This window comes from Aythya ferina (assembly GCF_964211825.1).
Source record: "Aythya ferina genome assembly, contig: HAP1_SCAFFOLD_139, whole genome shotgun sequence".
Lineage (NCBI taxonomy): Eukaryota > Metazoa > Chordata > Aves > Anseriformes > Anatidae > Aythya > Aythya ferina.
This window is the reverse complement of record NW_028181386.1, coordinates 271,471-281,179: the sequence shown is the minus strand read 5'-3', so window position 1 is coordinate 281,179 and position 9,709 is coordinate 271,471. Positions and strand designations below refer to the sequence as shown.

Sequence of the window (9,709 nt, the reverse complement as noted above, 5' to 3'; positions counted from 1 at the left end):
TTGTTTTGTTCCTAGTAGCATAGGCTTAAGACTCTGAAGAAACAGGCTGCTTTTTTTCATTTCCAGCACTGGCTGTTTCTCCTGAGCCCCGCCTTCTATTTTTGCAGTCATAGGATATGTGGATGTAAATTCGTGGAGAGAGGTAGAAAACTCTTTCAACTGGTGTTTTTTCGGCTATGTGGGGAGAACAAATAGAGTGGCTTTGAATATTCTGGCTCTTATTCAGAGCAGCATGTGGAGGGAGACAGATGCGTTTGCTTTTTTAGTGCAATGGCTTCAGAAGCAAGAGGGGAAAAAACACTTTCTCTGGGAGCTGAAGAAGGTGTCCTAATCACAGGAGAGGTTTCTAAATGGCATATCTTTGCGAGGGTTCCTGTAGTTCGGAGGTTTTTGTTTGTTTGTTCGACGTTGGAAGGTTTTACTCTTAATATTCACGTCCTTCAGCAGAAGTGAGAAATGTGATTTTATTTTGTGCAGTGTCGTGGACCCTCCGAAATCTCCTGGGAATGATGAATACCTCGCCCAGTACCAATGTGATGACCGTGGAGACAAGGAGAAACCAAGAAGATCAAAACAACGTGACCTCATTTCAAAAGAAACCGTTTTGTCCGGCAAAGAGTCTTGTGAGCCTGGTGAGAAATTGCGGCAAACTTCCTCTCTCAAGTCTGACACTGAATGTAGCTCTAAAAACCTTTCCTCCTCAGCTGTTACAGAGAGATGCCAAGATACAAAGGACAAGACTAAAACCACTGAGAAAGAGCATTACGAATGCAAGAGGGAACATGCTCCTAGTGAAGAGAAGGAGAGTCAAAAAGCAGGTCCTTCCAGCAAGAGAAGGGTAAAGTTGAATACAAAGAATACAAACTTGAGCTCCTGATTGGCTTCATGCTGAACTCTGTGCTGTTCTTGTCCTAATCTTGGTCTCTCCATAGATAATATGGTTTAAATCCAAATAGAATCGTGCGATGAGGAAGATCTCACTGCAACAAATTCAACATCTAAAATCAAAGTTGACATTTTCCGTGATTTTCTTCCTGAGCAGAAGTGTGCAGTACTCCTTTTATATTAACGTAGAGATTATTTCAAACAGTCTTGAAGTGCTTGATGACTTAACAGTCTGCAGATTTATTATCAAATCAAAAAAACCCCGACTTGGTAGACTATTTTTTTCCCAGTTTTGAATGACCACTAGGAAGAAGGTTATTCCGGCATCAAAAAAGTCATGTGGAATGTATCAAAATTTACTGAACCAGTAAGTAAAAATTATATTTTTCTATTAGTTCCATTGTTTCAACTCTTCAGACGCTTATGGATGGCATAGATAACAGAGGGGAGATCGTGGTAATCGGAGCTACCAACAGACTGGATTCTATAGATCCTGCTTTACGAAGACCAGGACGCTTTGGCAGACAGTTCCTCTTCAACTTGCCAAATTAAGAGGTGAGAACTTAAATTCAACGTTAGTGCTACCATGGCAAAGTCCAACTTTATAGGAAAAAAAAGTAATTGACAACTTGAACAAAAGAGTGACACGTGGAGACACTGCGTTGTTCCATGGAGGGCAAATCTGGTACTGGATATATATGGTCAGGATGATACCACCAAGTAGTTAGTTCTATAATCAAACCTTTAATTCCCAAAGTTGTACCTGTTTGCTTAATTATTTAGTCCACTTGGGCGCTTTCATCATGAAGTTGTGTTTTTGGTCTCAATCCTTCCCTTATGAGTGAATAGTGGACGTGTTTGCATTTGATTGTGCCCCGGATCAGTGGTAGTAGTTTGAGTCATAATTCTTTTCTTCTTTATAGTAATTGTAGCAATTGGAAGCATTGTGCCAGAAGTGCTTTCTGTGAATTTACTGGCTGGAAAGCAAATGTGATGAAGTAATGAGACTGTCCCAATGAAAGCTTGCTAAGTTTTAGAGAAGTTTTTTGGACAGCAAAGAAATGTTTCTGGATAAATTTTTCATTACAGTATTTTCCTCTGGGTCCTTAGGTCTCGTAGTTTGGAAACTTGTTATTGAAGCTATAAATGCCTTTTCTTTCACTGTAGGTTCCTAGAAAAAGTTCAGTATAACAAATAAGAAATATTCAATTTCCTGGTTGACAATGCAGAGTGTATATTAAATAACTGTAAAATACTTGAAAGTTGAGCAAGTAAGAAAAGTGTATTAGTAGATGAGGGGTTTTGAGGGAGGACTGTTTTTTTTGTCTGTTTGTTTGCCTTTTGGTTTGTTTGTTTCTTGTTGGTATTTTTAAGGAAAACTTGGGACAAGCTAAAATGCAATGATTTTGCTTCAGGGTTGGAAAAGAAATTTTCAAGATTCATACTTGTGACTGGACCCCTCAGCCACCGGACATGTTGCTTGATGAACTAGCTGAGAAATGCATTGGTAAGACTGAAACAGAAACGGATTCTTGCTTGTGACCAAGTTGTAAAGAACCTTAGCTTGTACCAGGCAGTACCCATGCTCTTGTGCCTTGCTGCACAACTAGTCAACGAGGCAGCTGGCACACCTTCATAGCAATCTGAGTGAGATGCTTTCATCTATTTACTCTTTGTTATCGTTCCTCTTGTTGTCTGAGAACATTAAATGGTTCTGGGGCATCTTCCTCAAGAGTATAGTTTTTGATGAGGAGTCTGCTTCAGCTGCATAAGCGCAGGATATCAGGCAGTGAGCAACATGAAACACCCCTGCAGAGCGGTAGCACTTTGAATTCCCTGTTAAGCTGTTTGGTTTTGGCATTACAAATTCTTTAAATGTTGCATGTTGTAAACCTGGGCCTTGACCGATGTAACGTTTGATTTTTGTTTGTTAGGATACTGTGGTGCAGATATCAAATCCCTCTGTACTGAAGCTGTGCTGTGCTCTCTACGCCGATGCTATCCTCAGATTTATGCAAGTAGGGAGAAGTTGCTACTAGACGTTAATTCTATTAAAATAAAAGCAAAGGACTTTTTCATGGCTATGAAGAAGGTTGTTCCAGCTTCAAACCGGATCAAGGCTTCACCCGTATAAGCACTATCACCCATTTTCAAGCCACTTTTTCAAAGATCAGTAGAGAATATTTTACAAGTTGTGCAGAAGATCTTCCCGCATGCACAGCTTGCGCTAAAGAAGGACCGACAGCAAGGTATAACCACAGCATCCACTTCTTTATAATTCTGCTAAAGCAAAAACTTGCGGTTTGTGCAATCAACTTAAACCTTTCAGACATAATGGTGGTAGAATTTTATTATTTCCATGTGCATGTCTTTTTTTTGGGCAAGTCTGGAATACAACGCATAGGTTTTATTGTGGATTCGAAACTGAAATGCCAAATGGAAGCTCTGAATGACTCAAAACACAGTAAAGGACGATGCGTTCTCTACTGAAGCATCCTGCTTCTGAGGGCAGCTAAGATAATTAGCATTTGTAGAGGTTGACTTGAGGTTTGAAGTATAAGGCACCTATTTTTCTTTCAAAAATCAAAACTCAGATCTTTGGAGGGGAAGCATTTCTAGGTCAATGTTTCTAATTCCTTTCTGAAGAATGTCAGGACCAGGATACAAGTATAACTGGTCTAAGCTAAATATTGTTTTAGCTATCATCATTTTTAACCAGTCTCCTAATTTAAATGTTTGTGGATCGTACTATACACGTGAGATCAATTAGCATTGATATTTACTAGATGAATGGAATTCTGTGGCCATCACATCCTTTATCCCCATGCTTTCATTGTGGGAACCTCCTCCAGAAAGAAATGGTCTTGTTTGTTTTTGTTTTATTTTAGCTATTTAGCAACTGCAGAAATTGTTCGTAATCTGCTTTATTCTAAGGGGGAGAAAAAAATCACCAAGAGTAGCGTACCTTATACGTACACATCAGTGGGACTTAGTACAGCTTTGTAGGGCCTTGTTCCATCTCCTTAGATCTGTGGTGGGCTGAACTCTAGGAAATAGCTTTCAGTGTGTGCTCTCAAATGAAGAAAGGGTTTTGGCACTGATTTAGAAGCTGTATTAATGGAAGAGAAAGAGACAAAGGCTATTCAGGAAAGTTAACAAACCTCTTTTGCCTTTCAGACCATTTCAATCCTATTTTACAAGATGATATGTTTGACAGTGATGACGATGCATCCTTGGTTTCTGGAGATGAATTAAAAGATGGAATGCCTGACGGACCAGAGAAAAATTGCCTCTGTTTCAGCAGGTAAAGAAAGATAGATCCCTGTTACGTTTAAATTCTCAGGTCTGCTGAGTCTTTGTAAACAGTTCCAGCTGTTAAAAGTGCGAGGGGTGGTAGACGAAGGGGCAACATCAAGTTTGTGTGTTGAAGGGGTGCTTGGTATTCACAAGAAGAAAGGGTGGAGGGACTAAAGTTGTAATGAAGTTGCTCTGAATGACCAAATTGAAAAGCCCAGGCTTCTCTTCGTAAGCCAAAGTGATCCGTAGACTACCAGAACACGTTGACTTAATCCATGGCATTCTTTGAAAGACTCAAGACCACATAAATGTGCAGTCTGTCCTTTTAGCTAAAAATAGCCCAACTTTATGGGTTTGTGTTGCCACCTTTTGCCCTTCTGTTTTCCAGGATTGTTAAACCAGTAGTGAATTATGTAGCAGAAAGAAAACTGAGAAAGGGCTTGTTAAAACACCTTGAGAGAAAATTGAATGGTGTCTTTATTTGTTAAGCCACCGAGTTGTGTTAATCTTGTGATATTTTAGTATGGAAGTCATGCAAGCCCACAGTTGGAAAGTTAGATCATGTTGTCACAGCTGGATCAGTTATTTTTCTCAGTTTCTATTGCTGTGCTGTCCAGAAGATTTTCTGTGCTTTAGAGCAAGGCTAAGTCTCTAGCATCTTTGATTTAAGCCAGCAGAGGTACAGCCTGATTGTAGTGGGGAAACAAATGCTCCTCACCAATTTATTTTTAAATAAAAATAAATTTATAATAAAGTAAATAATAAATATATAATAAATAATAAATTTATAATAAAGTAAAGCAAGATTGCAGGGATATTAATTTGCAGTCTTGGTTTAGTAAAGAATAGGAAACACAAGGGAAGAAGGTGAAACAATTGGAATGACTGAATAACTTAACTGGAAATCTTACATGTATTTAATGTACCGCTGCCATTTGGATTATTTGGGGAGGGAAAAGAAAGTCTATAGGAAAATTACTTGGAACATCTGTGTGTCTATTCAGCACCTCATTTATAAACTTGTTTTCTTAACTCCTGTTCTAGGAGTGCTTTCTGTGAACCAACATCATGCCAGCCCCGTCTGCTAATAGCAGGAAAAGAAGGGTACGGCCAGGTTTCTTACGTGGCACCCGCGGTGTTGCACGCTTTGGAGAAATTTCCCGTTCACACCCTGGACCTTTCTGTTCTGCTTACAAACGTTGCATCGCCAGAAGAAATCTGTGGACAGGTACCTTTTTTCTTTTTCTTCTCATCGGATTCACTGACTGTATGTAAAGGATCAATGGAGTTGCAAGTAAGGTGAGCAAAATTCATTGGTAATGGAGGTGGCCTTGTTTTAATGTGCTGGGATGTTTGCTTCTGTCTGAAAATGCCCTTTTCTTTTAGACAGCACCACAAACAATCTGGATGTTGTACATGTCGACATTTTCCATACCCAGTTTTACAGTGAGGCTGTTGCTAGCAGCTCAGGAAGCTGGGCGGTGTTGCTAATAAACATCTCTTTGTGGAAAGAAATGCTGCTCATGTCACTGGGATCCAGAAAGTAGTTCTCATTGCCTCCTAAGACTGTGTGCTCCCAGTAGATGGCTCTGTATCAGACTGCATGTCGGCTACTTTTTGTAGCCTTCTTCTAAATTATATTAGTAAGGCAACCAAGGTTTGGGGCTTCTGTTTATTTTGTTTTCGCACGGACATACACAACTTGTGCTGTTGCAGTATGTGCAATAAAAGCATTAACATTCAGAAAACACTTCATTTGCACGGTGATGTGGTTTTAACTAGAAAAAATGAACAGATTTGGTGTTTTTACTTTTAGGCAGGAAATCCATTTTCTTGTTTGGCATCACTACCTTAAAATATTTTTACCTTTAGTGGAAACATTTGAGAGCCATACAAGTAAGGACAGACATGTTACACGACTGAATACTGATGTGTCCCTTAAGAGGGACATTTCCTTTCTTTGTTATGCGATGATTGTGGCTGTGGCCATATAGTTACGGTGTCTAGCCACTGCCTGAATATATCCTTCCCATCTTCTGACTAGAGTTCTCCGAATACTGATAATCTGAAAGGGTGCACAGAGAAATTCCTTATGTGAAAGGATGCTTGCCACTCTGTTCACGCAGTTTCATTTCATGGGGCAGTCAGATGGCTATGTAGCTATGTATTAAGAGGTTCTTGTACGTGTTTTAGTTTTCTTACGCAAGCTTTCCTTTTCACTAGCTGATCCGAAATGCTCAGAAGACAGCACCAAGCACAATTTATGTCCCAGATATCCATTTATGGTGGGACAACGCTGGACCTGCCTTGAAACTTACTTTTCTAACTCTACTACGTAACATTCCAGCATTTTCGCCAGTTTTGCTGCTTGCTCCGTCTGATGTACGTCACTCAGATCTCCCAGAAGAGGTATTTGTCAATACTTTTCTTACTATTTCTTCAGTGTCTTGTAATTTATATATGCTTTCAGCATCAAAATGCTGTGCTTTCTTAAATGCATGCTGTTATTACTCAGGCACCCTAACAAATCACTTAAAATTTGCTTAGAGAAAAAGAATACTGTGAAAGCATCTGCTTCAGGTTTTTTCTGAATCAAGCAAGTGACTTTCACCCCCTTCTCACACATGCAAATAATAAATTAATACAATAATTCTGGTGGCTACAAAGTGGTTCAGTCAAGAATATGAAGTGCTTGAAATGACAAGAGGATGTTCTTACTGAAGAGATTTCTTCTGACAGTCTGCCATTCCATGCTATGTTGGGTAAACTGCTAATAATGCAATTTAGTAGAGAATTGAAACACTTTGATTAAAAAAAAAAATAAATAAATCAGTTTCTTTCTTCATATAGGCCAAAGCTTTCCAAGCTGGAAAGCTGAGTTCCAATTTCTGCTAAAGTAACTTTGGAATCGAATTCTAGTTGTAGTCCTAAATAAAGTGTAGTAAAAGTACGTGCAGAACTTCATTGACTTCTGAGAGTTTACATTAAGGGAAGGTGCCCAAAACAGGACCACGCTGTTGTCATTCTGATGATTTGGTTTCAGTCATTGGGGGAAGAGAACGGGTCTTACCTAGACGTGTTTATTATCAACTGCTTTGAAAGTGCTTGAGTTCCCACAGAAGTTTTTGTACAGGCTGTAAATTCCTTCTAAAATAAGTAGTGAAATTCCTTACCTACCTTTTAATACTAGAACTTGAAAATGGAGGAAGACGTAGAGGTACTAGCTACTTCAGACACCTTTTGGGAGAGAAATAAAAACTCAGCAAAAAGCCCTCACTTGTCTGCTGAAGCCTTTCTCTTCCCTCTATAGCCATAAAGGTTCTAAGTAAAGGCTGCAGCAAGGCAAGTAAATACAAAGGAGGCGGTGTTGGATGTGGTGAAAGCCATTACTTTATCAGTGTAGCGTACAATCCCTTCACCGAGCATTAATTCTATAGGTGATTCTTAAAGGTGATATTTGAATTTGCCGTGCCAGCCTGTGAAAATGTAGCGTTTTAAGGCCAGGAAGATAACTTTTTTCAGTTTGTGTTCTTCAGGTTATTCTTAATTTGAAAAGGTACTCGTCTTTTTGGAATAGAAGATGAGTTTTTTGTGGCCTTAAATCTGAAATGTCTCTCGTCCTTCTGCTTTAGATCCAAAAATTATTTAATAAGGAATTTGGAGAAGTGTGCAATATTGAGTTGCCTGGTAGGGCAGAGAGAGCATCTTTTTTTGAGGACCTAATTCTAAATGAAGTGGCTAAGCCTCCTGTAAAGAAAAGAGGTGAGGAGGATATGAGAAGTACATCTAAAACTTTCCTATCGAAGTTACTAGCTCTTTGGGCTTTGCTTTGGTGGTCATTTTCTGTCAGTAATTTGTCATATGCTTGTATTTGAGTACTGTAAATTGGCTAATTTTTCCTGATGAATTGAAGTTGATTGGACATTGGAAGTCGTGCCTGTAGCACCACCAGCTGAGCCTCAGAAGCCACAAGAGTGATCCCCACAAAAGTAGGGATGTTGGAGGAGGAAGAGGAGGATACCTTGCGTGACCTTAGAATTTTCTTGAGGGACGTTACTCACAGACTTGCCACTGACAGACATTTCAGGGAATTTGCAAAGCCCGTTGACCCACAGAAGGTAAAGTAGTGCTGATCTGTGTGTGTCTGTAACTTCTCAGTGTTCGTATTTCTCAGCGTTTTGGGTGAGGTTCAACTTTGTTTTTAGGGCTGCACTGTAAGGATTTTGCAAGAAGCAGAGGCAGTGCTTTTACTTCTGCTGACTCTCAAATGTGTCTTATGGGATTATTCGCTGAAAGCCCTGGTTTCATTCTAAAAAGCCAGTCCAAATGCCAACACAGTTTGCTCGTGAAAAGGCTTTGATATGTAGGCGTGTCACAGCACTGAAAAGCACAGAGATCTTTCCTTATAATTACAAACAGTATTTACAGGACTACTTTAATGAAGTCTGAAGCCCTTTATTGGACTGTCAGTTCCTGTGGGAACAGGAATAAGAGCAGCAGTTTGTAAAAATAAGTTTTGAGATCCTGTTCTCTGTTTCATCTGGAACTCCTCAATAGGAATCAACCATAAGTGCAGTGTGTTTTCTTTTTCCTCCAATTGGCTGCTTAGATGCCTTTTTCTCCTTAATTTATGAGATAAGCCTAAACTAGGGGCGTATATTTCAAAGACAGATGTAACTTGAATATACCTGCGGATCAGCAAAGTCCTCTTCTTGTGGGCATCCACTGGCTTTTCTTCCCCTTTTCTCCTAGGTTCTTGAGCTGTGAAAAATCTAGACAGATACATATGTCCTCATCTGAACTGGTCATTAGTCTCCTCTTCTGGTCTGAGGGAAGAAATGAGCACCTCAGGGCCCAGTTATCTCATTCTAAAGTAGATGCCTGCAATAGGTACTTCACAGGTGCAATTCATGCACCTTTTCCTCAATGTCGACAACGAAGAGAATGCCGGATGGCTTGCTCAGCTTTCACTGTTGTGATTTTCTGAAGCAAAGTGAAATGAATCTCCCACCCTCAGTGTTTCTTCTCTACCATGCACATGCTTCTGACCTCCCTACTTCTTGTTGTCCTCTCGTGGCCGCTCTAATGAAAAATGAAAAAGCCCTTCCATTTTTGAGAAGCAAACTGGTTAATTTCAGCGTCTTCTGATGCATCGCAAATGTTCAGGGTTTTTAGGAAGTCGTTTATTTAAAGTTTTCAGAATAATTTTAGTAGACAGTGTGCAAGGTTATGAAAACCTCTGAATGCTTGTATTTGATCTGCAGGTACCTGACTATGCCACAAGGATTAAAGAGCCGATGGATCTTTCAACAGTTCTGACTCAAATTGACTCGTGCCAGTACCTCGCTGCAGGAGACTAGCTGAAGGACATCAATCTAATCTGTAACAATGCCTTAGAGTACTACCCGGATCAAAGATCTACAGGTGAGGATGTGCTTTTTAGCCCTAGTTTAAAAAATCTGTCAAACGTATAGATGGAGAAATGCTGTGTGCGGACAATAGACTTCGGATGGATTAGATGATTTTG

General features: G+C 39.7%; 2 long non-coding RNA genes across 3 annotated transcripts; both read left to right on the top strand.

Moving 5' to 3' along the window:
* Positions 1–553: 553 nt before the first annotated feature.
* LOC311428792 lies at positions 554–3,122 on the top strand. Of its 2 annotated transcripts, XR_014687887.1 has the most exons (5): positions 554–632; positions 705–838; positions 1,281–1,440; positions 2,301–2,392; positions 2,820–3,122. It is a non-coding gene; the product is annotated as an uncharacterized lncRNA (long non-coding RNA). The 2 variants fall into 2 exon arrangements; XR_014687888.1 differs by having other exon boundaries at positions 705–1,440.
* A 2,211-nt stretch (positions 3,123–5,333) lies between these two features.
* On the top strand, positions 5,334–9,543 carry LOC311428793. Its single transcript, XR_014687889.1, has 5 exons — positions 5,334–5,410; positions 6,406–6,591; positions 7,815–7,944; positions 8,096–8,300; positions 9,447–9,543. It is a non-coding gene; the product is annotated as an uncharacterized lncRNA (long non-coding RNA).
* Positions 9,544–9,709: the final 166 nt, after the last annotated feature.